At 35.1% G+C, this 15,705-nt stretch overlaps 1 long non-coding RNA gene across 1 annotated transcript in view; it reads right to left on the bottom strand.

Moving 5' to 3' along the window:
- Positions 1–15,705, bottom strand: part of LOC147836450 (uncharacterized) — a 122,739-nt gene that overhangs the window by 80,263 nt on the left and 26,771 nt on the right. The window lies entirely within an intron of this gene.

Here is a 15,705-nt window from a genome sequence, read left to right as displayed (position 1 = left end):
TAAGTGTCCAATACAGTGTGATATACTTTATGTAATCGGCCAATTTCAATGAATCGTGTGTCATAACTGTGATTTCAGTCACTTTATTGACATTCCGCTTGCCGAAAATCCATTTTCATCCAATTCCAGCCATCATTCTTCATTCAAACAGGTTGGAAAAAAATCCATGCTCCAATATAACAAGCCAACAGCACATCACAGGTATAGCAGCTACCAGTAAAAATGCCTTTCTGTCTAAAGAATCCAGAGAGACAAAAACACACCCTGACAAGGCCAAGCCATAGGTCATCAATGTCCCTTAATGTTGCTCACAGTTAGAGAGAGTTAGAGAAAACCAGGGCAAGAAAGATTTACAATCTTACATAAGCAGCCCAATGACGTAAATGCCGCTCCTGTATAGCATGAGGCTGTAGGCTGTTGTATTGACTTCATTCACTGGCTGAGCTGTCAACATGTATTTAATCCGCCACACCAATTACACTAACGAGATCAACTAAATCTCCCCACCAACGTATCCTTCATCAGCTGTGTTGACTTGACTTATTTTTTCCATACCGTATAGCTTTAAATGCTCAGGTGTTTCTGTTTGGGCAAGTAAACACTCGTTGAATTGTTGATGTGCTGTTGCTTTGCTGGTTAAAAAGACGTGAGGAGTGCATGAAGGAAGAAGAACTAAAGAGTGATGAATGCATTTGTGTATTGTGTCTGTGAGGTGGAGGTTCTGTCAGGGCAGCTCAGCTCAGTTGAAGCACCCAGCAGGCCAAGAGAAAAGGCAGGGTTGACTAAGTGTTGTTTTTACGTAACTTGTGCTCTTTGTTGTCCAGCTACATTTTTTTAGGCTGAAGCTAAGAGGCCCTTTTCAGATAGGATACAAAAAAATTCTGATTCATTTTTGAGTCATTTATATTTAAATTTATTTCCATTAGGGCTGCAACATAAATCGTTTTAGCATCGATATCCCAATGTGATCATTTGCAATAGTCACATCGCGAGCATATGCATGTTGATTCTGGATTATAATTCTTCATTTGCATGTGTTGTTGATGCCTGTGATTGTATAATGACCTTAAAAGCATTCAGGCATAATAAATTGTACCATATGTAACTTTAACAATGGTTAATGTTATTGAATTATTTTTATTTTATCATTCAGTTACTGTGAATACTGTTAGACTCGGGAAACAATAAAACACTTGTCCAATTGTATCTTTTTCTTATTTGTAGATTGTTGTGCATGAAAATACTCACAGCACACGCAAATACAGAAATGCACTGTGAACAGCACAGGCCACAACAAAAACATGCGGGGAACCCCAAAAAGTGTATAGATTTTTTATTAGATTTTATAGACATAAACTCCCACTGTAGAATCATCTTAATCGATCTAACATTATAAATTCTTTCCAAATAAAGATTTTCAGGTTATCTGGTCAAACTGTATTCATATATATCGCAAAATTAAAAAAAAATAATCGCAATGCTAGATTTTTCCAATCGTGCAGCCTTTTTTTTCTACTTCTAACATGAAAAACACAAAGCATGTAAACTTTCAAGATGTAAATTTTACTAATTTAACATTGTTTTTATGTAACTTGTGCTCTTTGTTGTCCAGCTAAAACTTTGAGGATGAAGCTGGGAAGCCCTTTTCAGCCAAGTTACAAAAAGTGAATCATGTTGAGTACATTTGGATCTATTTATTTTTGAATTTGTTTTCATTTTCTACTAAAAACACAAAGCATGTAAACTTTTGAGATGTAAATTTTGAATTTTAAAAAGTAAACCCAGAACAGTGAGATGTAAATTTAGAATTTTAAAAAATAAACCCAGAACCGTGAGATGGAAATTTAGAATTTTGAAAAGTAAACTCAAAATAGGGCATATGCAGAAGGATTTTTAAGAATTTTTTCAGTAACCAAGTTCAAGCAATTCCAGTAAACGGTAGGGCGTTACAAAATTACAGCGTTTAAGGTCTGTTTTCTTCAAAAATCAGTGATCTTCACTGCCTGATATATGATATAAAGTGGGTCTCATTAAATTCTATTGTTCCGTGCAAAAAAACATTTATTTTACCACAATATTTTTAAGTTTCCGTGACCCTGATGGCGCTTGCATTAAAAAGACTTTTTATCTCATTTTTACACTTGAACAACTAAACGAATGCTGAAGTCTATTAAACAGATTATATTGAATTACATTACAACATCTATGCTGTGAAAAAATATGTAATTGAAAATGTCCAGCAGGCACAGGATATCAACATAAAGTCAGATTGATTTTTTCAATTTCATTTTGTTTGAAAATAAAAAATCGGTTTGAAGTTAGAACCCAACATCAGGCTGACGTCAATGTCCAATGTCGAACAGACGTTGTATTTTGTTTACTTTCCAACACAACCTAAAATCAACCAAATATCAATGTTTAATGATGTTACAACTTGACATTGTGTGAACATTACCAACATAACATCTGTCATGACATTTAAGATGTTGGCTCAATGTCAGATTTTGGTCACTTCCCAACAACACAACCTAAAAACAACAAAATATCAACGCCATTTCACATCGTTATTGGACGTCAAAATAACATTGTCCAATAAATGCTGGCAACTTAAATCTAACCTAATATTAACGTTGTATGACGTTGTGTGTCTGCTGGGTAGTCACATTAACTGTTCACCGAAAGTTTATTGGTAGGGGGTAAAACTAGCTCTGCATATACTCCATTGTGAGATGGAAATTTTGGATTTTGAGAATTCTCATTCAAATTTAGGATTTTGAGACGTAAACTTTTTGTGATTTGTGAGTTTTAAATTCATAACTTTGAAGTTATAAGATCTGTGATGTGTGAATTTAGAATTTTGAGTATGTTTAAAAGTTTACTTAGTAAACTGAGAATGAGAATTAGGTTTTGAATTCTGAGACGTGAAGCCAGATTTGAAAGATCATAAAAAAGATCATAAATAACATTAATTCTCTCCTCTATTACTTTCAAGTGATAGTTTAAATCTTAATGTTTGTAATTCCTTTCCTCGCAATTCTTAAAAATAATCAGAAGAGTGAGATTGAAGATGACAGCTTTTAATTTTTTAAGTTGACATCCACAATAGTAAGAGTTCACATTACTGAAAAAAGGAATTATTTTTTTCTCCTCTCATTTTCTTCTCTTTTCCTTGTTCTACACTGTAAAAAATATGTTGCTTGCTTGCATTTTTTAAGTTGAACCAATTTAACTTTACAAATGATTTTAACTTGCATTAATTAAGCTGAGTTCAAACATCCAGTTAAAATAACTTATATATAATAAGTTGAATCCTAAATAACTTTCTAAATTAAGTTAAAGTAACTTAAATCATAAGTTGTCATGCATGACTTTTAATTATGTAATGTTTTACAGGGTATGCACAAATTAACAGAATACTTTTAAGTGGGACAAGCAATGACAAAATTTCTTTTCTTTTTCTTGTTTCGATGAACTATCGCTTAAAGATCCTGGTCAAATATCCTTCAGTAGCCTTGATGTAACAAGAAGAATGATGTAACAATGTCTCAAGCATTTCTAAAGTGCTCGGGTGTCCTGCTCAAGTTATTCAGAGAGATGCTATGAGACAAGACGACTGTGTATAATATTCAGGAGGAAATATTTCGAGTGGTGTTCCACATACTTGTAGCAATAATATTTTAAAGAGGAATTAAAAGCACTTGAACTAATTTTAAATTTGCACTGAATGACCCAAATAATTCCAATACATTTCCCTTTTTGGTTTAGGAATCTGTTGATTCTGAGCGCTCTTTCCTCTGCTGTCCTGTTGTGTGTGTTCATATGTCATATCCCATTCTGACTCATCAGACGCGTCTCTAACTCACAGTATTTATAGATGTGTCTAAATAAGAAATGCACTGAAACAAATATTAGCAAAATGACTTCAACATTTGCATTCATTTACTTTTTTTTTTTTTTGCAGACAGTAGAGAGGAAATAAGTGTTTAATGATTGTGTGTGTGAGTCTGCACATATGTGAAATTAACCATGTTCTCTGTCTAAACAAATTTGCCATGCCTCATCAAAGGCTTAGTGATTATATCGCTGACGTGGCAAAGAAAGGATGGTGTCACTTAAGCAAATATGTCTAGATGTTAGCAAATACCTTGTGCTCTAGGCCAGAGAGTTTACACAAAGCTTAAATGCTTTTATTTCATTTAACACCAGATTAAAAGGGAACAGAGAAGTGATTCTTCAGATAAATTTATAATAAATAAATAAATAAACTATATATATATATATATATATATATATATATATATATATATATATATATATATATATATATATATATATATATATATATATATATATATTTGAAGAATCAGAATTATTAGCCCCCCTGTTTATTTTCTTCCCAATTTGTTTAAAGGAAAAACAAAGAGTTCTTTGCTCTGTTTTAAGAAATATATATATATATATATATATATATATATATCTTTAAAATAAAGTTTGTGAACTGTGAACATATATATTTAGATACATCCATTTAACTTAATAAATCCAATTACTTTAGGCTGGAGACTACGTTTAAAAGGTTAAATTATAATAATAATGACATACCTCAGAAATTGAAATAATTGACCTTTTGTTAATAGCTTCAGCTCACCAAGATTGACAATTCTAATATCAATTCTAATTCAAAGTGTTTAGACATTTTATGTATTCTGTGTGTTTTTTTAAATAAAATAATCTTTAAATAAAATATTAATTCGAAAACAAAGAATAAATTTTCAGAATCAATATTTTTCTTTTTAAACTGGAACACTTATAAAGACATGTTTACACCTCAGTTCAAATTACAGAATATATTAAGTTGTCGCTGTGGGGCTGTTTACGTCAAGTCTAGTATCCAAAAACAGGTATTTCAGCCCAGAAAGAACATTCCACCTTTTATTAGAACATTTTTTTACAATTATCATGTTTTGTTTCAGAAACTGCATTTTAATGTCACCCCATAAGTTATCAATAGGATTGAGATCAGGAGATTGAGCTGGACACTCCATTACCTCAATCTTTTTGCCTCAATCCAGAAACTTTTAGAATCAATATTTTTCTCTTTAAACCGGAACACTTCTAAAAACATGTTTACACTTCGTTTCAAATTATAGAACTAACATTTAGTTTCATAGTCATTGTTATTCAACAGCTCTGGAGCTGTTTGAGTCAAGTCTGGCATTCAGAAACAGGTATTTCAGCCCAGAAAGAACATTTCACATTTTCTTAGGACATTCTACATTTTCTTAAAATGTTCATGTTTTGCTTCAGAAACTGCATTTTAGTGTCACCCAAGTTCTCAAAAGAGTTGAAGTCAGGGGGGCGCATAATCTTTTGGTAAAACTGATCCATGATAAATGGGCCTAACGCCACACAGTATATAAACATCTCTATACAGTACCATGATTTTTTGTGCCATGATTAATGTGTCTTCACATTGTACTGAGCCTTAAATTCAGTACCTGATTGTTTACTTTCACTAATATTACCACTAAATCCAAAAAGAACAATTGTACTCTCATTAGTCTAAATTTGTCTTTGGGCCAGTCAATGTGTTAGCTGATTTTAACAGTTGATCTTTTATTAAATGTCTAAAATGACATTAAGTACAGTCAGATCATCTTTCATCTGTCTGGAATTGATGATTGGCTGCACATTTGGCATTCAGAAAATTCTTCAATCAGTTTTATGATGTTTTGTTACGCATCTTTCAGGTTTTTGTTGCCACTTTAAAGCATTTGAGAAGAGAATCCTCTAATTTGCTGCTCTTCTTTATACATTTTCCCTTCTCCAATCAACCTCTTAAATTGCATTGTGCTTTTTAACAAAATTTGTAACAACTAATTTTATTCATTAAAAATAATAATAAAATAAATAAATATGTGTTTATGTGACGAATTGCTGATCTTTGATAAAGTATCATTAAGTACGTCAATTTTACTCACGAATGAACGAATGGGGTATATGCACACAAATTTTTAATTTCAGCTAGCCAGCCAGCCTCAGGGCTTCCAGTAAACAGTCTTCCATTATAAAATAGCCACATTTAAGGCCTGATTCCTTAAAAATCAGTCATCTTCACTGCCTGATAGATATACAATAAAAAGTGGGTCTCAGACTGGACAAGAAGCATTTCCCCTGCCCTGTCTTTAAATATGACTGTTTATTTTACCGGATGGCACAGTGGATAATGTCGCCTCACAGCAAGAAGGTCGCTGGTTCCAGCCTCGCCTGTGTCAGTTGGCATTTCTGTGTGGAGTTTGCATGTTCTCCTCGTGTTGGCGGGTGCTCCGGTTTCTCCCGAAGACATGACATGATCTATAGGTGAATTAGGTAAGCAAAATTGTCTCTAGTGTTTGTGTGTGAATGGGAGTGTATACGGGTGTTTCAGAGTGATGGGTTGCAGTTGGAGGGGCATCCGCTGCATAAAACATATGCTGGATAAGTTGGCGTTTCATTTCGCTGTGGCGACCTCAGATTAATAAAGGGACTAAACCAAAAAGAAAAGGAATGAATGAATGAGTTTATTTTACCAAAGTATTTTGAATGGTGTTTCTGCGCTCACCTGCTAATCCTGAAGGTGCTAACGCTTACACGGTCTTTCATCTCATTTAATGCTTGAACAAATAAATGAATGATTAAGTCTATTTAACTGAATGCATTGTGATTACATTACAACATCGATGCTGTAAAAGGAACCTTATGACATTGAAAATAGTCACATTAAGCTTTCACTGAGAGTTTATCATTGGCTGAAAAACACTAGCTGTGCTGCAACACACTGCTATTATTTTGAACACACCTTTTTTTGTGCATTAGTCAATTGCTCAGAACAAGCAGAACACATGACTCAACAGTTGGGTCTGTTGTTTTTCTGTTGGTTTCTGTTGTCACTACATCCATGAGTAACTTATTTGTAATGCACAAATATCACTATTGCTGTAACAGTGGTTCAAGAGATCACATTGCTACAGTGCTTTTAAGAATTTTTTACTTTAAGATTAGTATAAGTAAACCTGAATTCATTCTAATTTATTCATTTTCTTCAGTTTAGTCCCTTTATTCATCAGGGGTCACCACAGCGGAATGAACCACCAAATTATCCAGCATATGTTTTACACAGCGGAAGCCATTCCAGCTGCAACCCAGTACTGGAAACATCCATACACACATTCACACACATACACTACGGCTAATTTAGCTTAATTCACCTACAGCACGTCTTTGGTCTTGTGGGGGAAACAGGAGCACACAGAGGAAGCACATGCGAACATGGGGAGAACAAAAGAACATGCAAACTCCACACAGAAATGCCAATTAAACCAGGGACTTGAACCAGCAACCTTCTTGCTGTGAGGTGAATGTGCTACCCACTGAGCTATTGTCGCCCTGAATTCATTAGTTCAGAATTCATTAGCAGTTTTTGAAAATTCATTCATTCATTTTCTTGCCGGGGTCGCCACAGCGGAATGAACCGCCAACTAATCCAGCAAGTTTTTTCACAGCGGATGCCCTTCCAGCCACAACCCATCTCTGGGAAACATCCACACACACACTCATACACTACGAACAATTTAGCCTCCTCAATTCACCTGTACCGCATGTCTTTGGACTGTGGGGGAAACCGAAGGAAACCCATGCGAACGCAGGGAGAACATGCAAACTCCATAGAGAAACGTCAACTGAGCCGAGGTTCGAACCAGTTACCGTCTTTTTGTGAGGCGACAGTACTACCTACTGCGCCACTGTGTTGCCACCCCTGCCTTATGTAAGAATTTTTTTTAAATATGTGTTTAAGCAATTGATTCCTCACAATTTCCCAAATTATAAACCAAACCTAGGTGAGTCAGATGAATAAACGGCACGTAATCCAGAAAATAAATCACAGCGCTCTCAACACAGCTAGCAACTTAAGGATTTAGTTCCTGTGTAATGTCAACAGCCTCTGAAAATAGCAGCTCGAACTGGCCATATCTCACAGAGAAATGCAAACACCACAAAAATAAATGAAGCGGAAAGCCTTGGTGTATGAGAAAATAAACATTGGAAATATTAATTTCCTCCGCTTATGTTTCATGCCACTTTCTTCTCAATCCAGATTCCAGCTCTAACTCTTACTCATTTATACATTTACATAATACATGCTCACGCACACACAAAACACAGTGCTAAATGGCATTTCTGTCCTTATACGACATGGCGCCAAGATGTAGAAGAAAATGAACCAGTCGGGGTGGGAAAAGGATGTGTGATTTGTGTGGTATTTGCTTGGCCTCACCTCTGCGTTATCTCACAGTTCACTGGCCATTATGTAACCAGTCTGAACAAGTACATCTTTATTAAAAAGTAGACAACCAACCACAAGAAATCACACCACAGGATCAGCTGCTGTGTGCATAAACGTGTAAAAGCACTGAGTGAAAATCTACACGGTTTCACTGCTCCATCAATTGTACATTCCCGGTTGGTGTGAATGTTATGGCTCAGTGGTTATTTGTGTCAGACTGGCCTCCAGCAGATGCAGATGCCAGACTATATAGGATAATCTGCTGTCACGGTCATGATTTCAACAGATGTGTTCTGGTTGTTTACAAAAATGCAAAATTCAATTAAATAATTGATTGTGTAAGGAAGAAATGCTTAGAAAATGATGCACACCTAAGGTTGAGTATGACTGGTTATACTGTGGTTATTTCACACCTATCAGATGTTGTATTTTAAGACAGATTTTTGCCCTTAAAGGGGTGGTCCATTATGATATCATATTTTAAATGTAATTTAGCTGTGTGAACATAAACAGCATCTCTGAATGTAATACGCTAAAAGATAATAGCAAAGGGAGACATTGGCTTTTACAGAGTTAGCTTAGCACAGCCTACAGCGAACAAAGTTTGGGGACTACAAAAAATGCATCCAGGTTAGTGGGATCTTATACGCTTTGGGTTAAGCGCTTTCCCCATTGAAGGGAAGGGGTGTGGGCACAGTTGCAGTAATGTTATAGCAGAAAAAGCTAAAATGGCATATAAATGCTGATATTTTCATAGAGCTTCCACGGTTCTGTTGCTGTATTTGGGCTTCTAAAGGATACGACATGAAGAGAGAAATGCTTACAATTTAATATTAATTATGTTCCAGAGAATTAAAGAATATATATATATAGCGCTAGCATTTGACAAAGGATAGCTTTCAGAATCTCTCCCTGGGGTGCGTTTCCCAAACAACGACGTAACTGAACATAACTTAACTATCATAGTATGATGCGGCTGAACTATCTTAGTATGATACGATGCATCAGTTGTGAAAAGAACAATGAAGTAACGAGTGTTTCCCAAAACCCGTAGTTTTTCTGTCGCAGATCCATCGTTTGAACCACGTTAGTTGTAACGTAAAACGCCCATAATGATGCTCTAAACGGGGTGGAGTAACAACTTTTTGAGAGAAGAACCCCATAATTTCTTTGTGCAATTTATAACAAACACGCATTTAAAATAAAATCCAGTATTAGTTTTGCTAAAAACAAGCACTCGTTTTCCATATTAACTGAAATATATGTAAATGGTACATATATGGCCTATGTTACATTTACAAATATTATTGTGACTATTCCATCTTCTATTCTTAAAACATAAAATCACTTACAAAAGCTAACACTATTCTAATATCATATATAAATCATATAAATAAATAAATAAATAATGAGGCTATCTATTCAACACCAACAACTGAGGTAAGATCCAATATGCAGGTTTATTCACAGTCAGGCAAGCGGTGGTCAACACAGGTGCAAACTTTTGTATGTACTTTTGGTGTTTTGCATTTTATAAACACAACCAAGCCTAAAATACACACTGGACCACCCCTTTAAGACAGATTTTTGCCCTTAAAGGTTCACTAAACCCTTGAGTACTTTTTTGAGATTTTAACAGATTTGTGTATGTTGAGAATCAGTTAGGACAACGTTAGCACCTGATAGCTTTAATTGTGGGGAAAACTGGATAATTTGTAACTTTTGTCAGCTATTTTCAGCTGCCGGGTTTAAAATGATTTTTGGGATGGGATCAAAATCGGCGACGTAGCGCAAAACTGCAAGTGCAAAGATGACGTGTCGGTTTCTCAGTATTATTCATAGTGGAGTTTTCTTACCCTATGAGAAGAGCCAGCTGCTTAATTATTCATGACTGCACGTGCTTTCTAAAGGCAAGGCAGACCTGCCAGTGCCAAGCTGTGAGACACGGATCCACGGCACACAGTATTTAGCTGTTCATGAAGGGTTGTATGTGTTTGTTTCCATGATCCACAGGGTTTTTTGCATGTTTTTCCCCGCGATGCTGTCAGGGCCGATGCAGCAAAGCTATTTGTGTGCCGCAAGCATTTTTGTCGGGAGAGCAGTACAAGAATTAGAAAATGACGGACGTTGTCTTTTATTAGGAGTTCCTTCACATTTAGGCACATCGCCGTGCTGCTGTGTTTGCCTAAATCCTCTAGATTACCAACAGGGCTAATGGTTAAAAATAGACAGGGAAAGAGACCTGCAGCACTGAGTCTGCATTCAGACCTATGATTCAGACCCAGGGTTTGATTGAAAAAATCCTCATTGTGTTTATATGAACACAATTATCTTCATAATGAGATTAATTGTGGTTATCTGTATATGAAATTATGAATAAAAAATGTAGCAGGGCATTAAATTACTGTTTATTTATTTGCATTTTAACTTTGTAAACTATAAAATCATGCGTCTCCTCACGGTTTGTGTATCATTTTGTGAGCGAACTGACAACAGTGGTTTGCTCCCCTCCTTCTCCCCTGCTGGCCACACCCACTCCTGCCCTTTGACCGCGGAGCTGTACGCTCATTATGATGCATCTTTTTAAAAAAATTCTGAGGTAGACTTGAACTGAAAGTGGGGGGGTCATGACCCTTTAAAGGTTAATTATAGGTACAGGTCACCAAAGAAAATGTAAACTTTTGCCATGATTTACTCACTCACCACATTTTTTAAAAAGAAGATATTTTGATGAATACTGAAAAGCAGCAGTCATTGACGTCCATAGTATTTTTGTTCCTATTAATGTCTGCTGGTTTCCAACATTCTTCAGGATATCTTGTTTTGTGTTTAACAAAAGTGAAGAACACTTGAGTGTGAGTAAATGGTGAGGATATTTTTCATTTTGAGGTGAACTGGCCCTTTAAGCAATATTTGAAAATCGCTTCTGACCACAGTGTCAGACTCAGTCTCAAAACAATTGCAGCCAATCAGCAGTAAGGTGTGTCTGGTAAAGATAGCGAAGATATCAAAAAAAGGGGTTTGGGTGTGTGTGGTGCTTTCTGATATCAGCATCTTTTGGCTAAAATGCACTTTTAAACTGCTTCTAGAGCTCATTATGAAGTATCACATCCCAAGCCTCCACTAATAATTACAAAATGTCTACAGAATTACGCCACTGATAGCAGACAAACACAAAAATTGAAGGAACAATTTTACTCTCATTAGTCTCATCTGTTTTATTTTTATTATTATTATTAATTCCTTCATTCATTTTCTTTTCAGCTTAGTCCCTTTATTAATCCCGGGTCGCCACTGCGAAATGAACCGCCAACTTATCCACCACGTTTTTACGCAGCGGATGCCCTTCTAGCCGCAACCCATCTCTGGGAAACATCCACTCATTTACACTCATACACTAAGGACAATTTAGCCTACCCAATTCACCTGTACCGCATGTCTTTGGACTGTGGGTGAAACCAGGAGCACCGACTCCACACAGAAACGCCAATTGACCCAGCCGAGGCTGGAACTATCGACCTTCTTGCTGTGAGGCGACAGCACTACTACTATTATTATTATTATTATTATTATTATTATTATTATTATTATTATACTGTGATCGAGCGTTCTGTCTACTATTATATGAGCTATAAAAAGGAAGATGACCTGGGCTTACAACTATTTTTTAAATCATTTTTATTTTATGAAACATTTCAATATTATTTTTAGCCTATTATAATCATTATAATTATATTATTATTGATAATAATAGATCACAGGAAAAAAAGCGACTCTCTCCCTTTCTAATGTCACTTTTAAGGACCTCAATTACGAGGGTTTCAAACTATTTATGCCTTATTTGAGGATTTTACTGAACAGATCCATTACGAAATTACAACCAATATCCTATGTTAAGTAATAAATAGTCTTAAATACAAGTATTGCATACCTGCCAACACCTGGGAGTCTCCTGTATTTCAGACCCATCTCCCGCCCTCCTCCCGTATCGTTCTGTCTCCCAGAAAACTCCCGGAATTCCCGGAAGTAACCGCCATGTTTTAAATACACAGCTGAGACATTACATTGTAATACTATATGCATAATATAATAAGCCATGGATGACCCGAGCTCAAACAAACTTTGTCGTTGTCTTGATGTACAGCCACAAAGCCAAGAAAAACAAAATATGCCGTGTCCTGTTGTTGTTGTACGAGGCCGTCCAAAAGTGCGAGCGGTTTTCTCTTTCTCCAGGGATCTTGTGATCGCGTCTATATTTGAAATAATGAACTTCTTGAGCTGATGATAATAATGTGTGTGTTAATATTGAAGTGTCTTCGACATCTAATCCTTTCAGAAAAGTAAAGGAAAAACAAAGGAGTGAAACGCGAAAAAACAAAGGAGAAGCCCGACAAAACAAAGAAGCAAATTGTTACAGCAACTTAAAACATGAACAAACTGCCACGTTTATCATCACCTTTTGGACTATTATGAACTATGAATGACAGAATTACTCTCTGAAAGAGGTGCTGCTGAAGATTAAAGACACAGATGAGAGGTTTGCTCTGACTGTGAGCTATATGTTGTGTGCTGCTTTTGAACCCAAATAAGGACTAAATGTATGCTGTGTGTTTATCTGTAATTGGTAACACATCGGAGACTGTAATGGTCTGTATGTGTTAATATATATTGCATTTAATTACTTATTTTATATAATTACAGACGTTACAGTAGGCTATTTCGCAGTGTCATTGATCTGCAGTTATAATCAAATTATGCTCATAGAAAAGTTATTAATAAACATTTATACACAAATATGATAAGCACTTTTCACAAAACAGATGCTTTATACACATAGATATTTGTGTATAAATATCTCAATTCACAAATCACAAACATGATTTGTGAACGACCTGTGCAGCTTTTACTGTAGACATTTATTCGAGCGAGAATGACGTCAACTGAAACTCTCTGTCATACTCCACGGCCACCAAAAGGGTACCCTTTGGTAGTACCAACCCGAACCGTACCGTACTGCACCATTCAGTGATAACAGGCCATTAAAACTGCAATATCAGGACGTGCATACACATTTAAGATACAAATATGGGGCCTTGTACTTTTTATGTAACATGTACTTTTTTGAAAATGTACCACCCCATTGACAGCTCTTGTAAATATGATTGTAAAGCCTATTGTTTGTTTTGCATTGTTTTGAATAAACCAATAAATAATCCGTCACCTTGGAATTATAAGGTTCTAACTGCATTCTGAATGACTTTGAGATATTGAGCTTCAAAGTTTTTGCATTCCAAATGTCAAGGATGTTAAGTGCTAATATTGTGAAGTCCAGTAGGGGGAGTTACTAAGTTACTAGAATGAGTTGTAATTTACAGAAGAAAATTAAAGTCAGTTGAAGAAACACAAAACATGTGTGAGTCTCTTTGGCTCCGTTTCAGAGAGGAGGTTAAGTGAAAACAGTGTTAACCCTGAAATGAAAGAAACTCTGGGTTTTCCATTTCAAAAATTGCAGGTTTGTCAAACTAGAGAAAGCAGGGTAAGTCAACCCTGTTTCTGAAAGAGAGGTAACTTTTACTGAGTTACCATGGTAACTTACTCTGAGAACCTAACCTGGTCAGGAGCCAGTTTTATTCTCTAAACTCAGAGTTTCTGTCTGTTTTCTCAACTTTTTTAAAGATGAAGCGGTATTTCACGCCTTAGCCTTAATCATTCATTGCCTACATTTCAGTCACACAAAGAACAAAGTTACGAGAATGGCTTGTATTTTTTTTTTGGATAATTACAATTAGGATAAATTTCATAGTTTTAACCAGTTTTATCTTCGATTAAAAATTTATCTTCAAAAAAAATGTATGTGTATATATATATATATATATATATATATATATATATATATATATATATATATATATATATATATATAGAGAGAGAGAGAGAGAGAGAGAGAGAGAGAGAGAGAGCTTGAATTCACTGTTCTTCAACAGGGACATACTGTAACTAGATTAATGGGATTATTACTCGTTGTAAAATCTATTTTTAGTACTGCTTACATTCTAAATGTCATTTCAACCTCTGCTACTTGACCAATAATAAAGGCAGACACACACAAGTGCATATTTACATCTATTATAAACTAAATCTTAAAAACTTTATCTTAAACTGATCAATGTGAGTAAAAGTGGAAACCTTATATTAAACATTTCCACAGAACATTAAGGTTATCTGTATTCGTGTTTTGTCAAATTTGTTGTAGAAATTATGCAGTAGCCTATTTTATGTCATTTAATGCAATTACATCTGAAATAACTTTAAAATGACAGCCAATTCCCCACTTTTTAAAGTGAAAAGTCTATAACTGACACACATTACATTGCTTATTTTTTTATTATACCTAAATACTTTAAATAATTTCAATGTAAAACTTACGCATTAACTTGAGTAGCTGTTTTCTCATGCTAACTGTCTCTGTTTCGCCAATGCAGTGGTGTTACTTTTTAAAAAAAAATATATATGGTCATATTTGCTATAACTGCATGAGCACATCAAGTTCAGCTGGAGAAGGAAATGCTAATCTCTTTTTTTCAGATGTTGCTAAATCTGAGCTCCATTGATAATGCCTTTTTATAGTCACAGTGTGTGCGCTTAACTTTCAGTTGGTCTACTCAGACTTGATTGACCTAACTCTGTTCTAAAACGGAAAACTGTTTTTAATATCTCGGTAAGTCAACTCGGACTTCAAGTTTAAACTCAGAGTTGGTTGACCGCCTTACAGAAACAGGCCCATTATCTTCACATGACAGCAAACTGTATGTGTGTAACATTTGTTTTGTATATAAAGTTCTAAAATTGAAACAACTTGTAAAAAAAAAAACATCCCATAATGTAAATAAGTTGTCATGTAATAAGAATAAGTCAATAACTCAATTTTGATAAAAAATGTCAGATGACGAAATTTCAAAACTATACATGACTAAAAATAGGCTACTTTGGTGAAACAGTACAGTGATGATTGGCTATAGTGTAAAATACTATGTCAATACTGTGGCAATGGTATAATACTATGAACTAAAAGTGAAATTTTAATTGAAATTGAATATCAAATCTTAAAATTGTTTTAAACTTAACAGTAGGCCTACTGAGGTAGAGGGCACCGTGACGATAAACTAATAGGATAGGATGTATATCATAGTACAAAAAATGCACAAATAACTTTGCCATGATTTACAAACCCCATCTTTGGACAACAGCGCTTCTTTAACTTTTTGCTACACATTTTTTCAATGAATTTTCTTACCTCTGAATCATTCTACAGTCAAGTCCTTGTAGCCACGAGCTATATTTTATGAATCGAGATCCTGATATCCGATTCAGAGGTGCCGCCT

The sequence above is a fragment of the Danio rerio genome, chromosome 6 (genome assembly GCF_052040795.2).
Source record: "Danio rerio strain M-AB ecotype USA chromosome 6, GRCz13ab, whole genome shotgun sequence".
In the NCBI taxonomy this organism is placed as follows: domain Eukaryota; kingdom Metazoa; phylum Chordata; class Actinopteri; order Cypriniformes; family Danionidae; genus Danio; species Danio rerio.
Note: the sequence above shows the minus strand (reverse complement) of the source record. Positions and strands in the feature narration are given on the sequence as shown.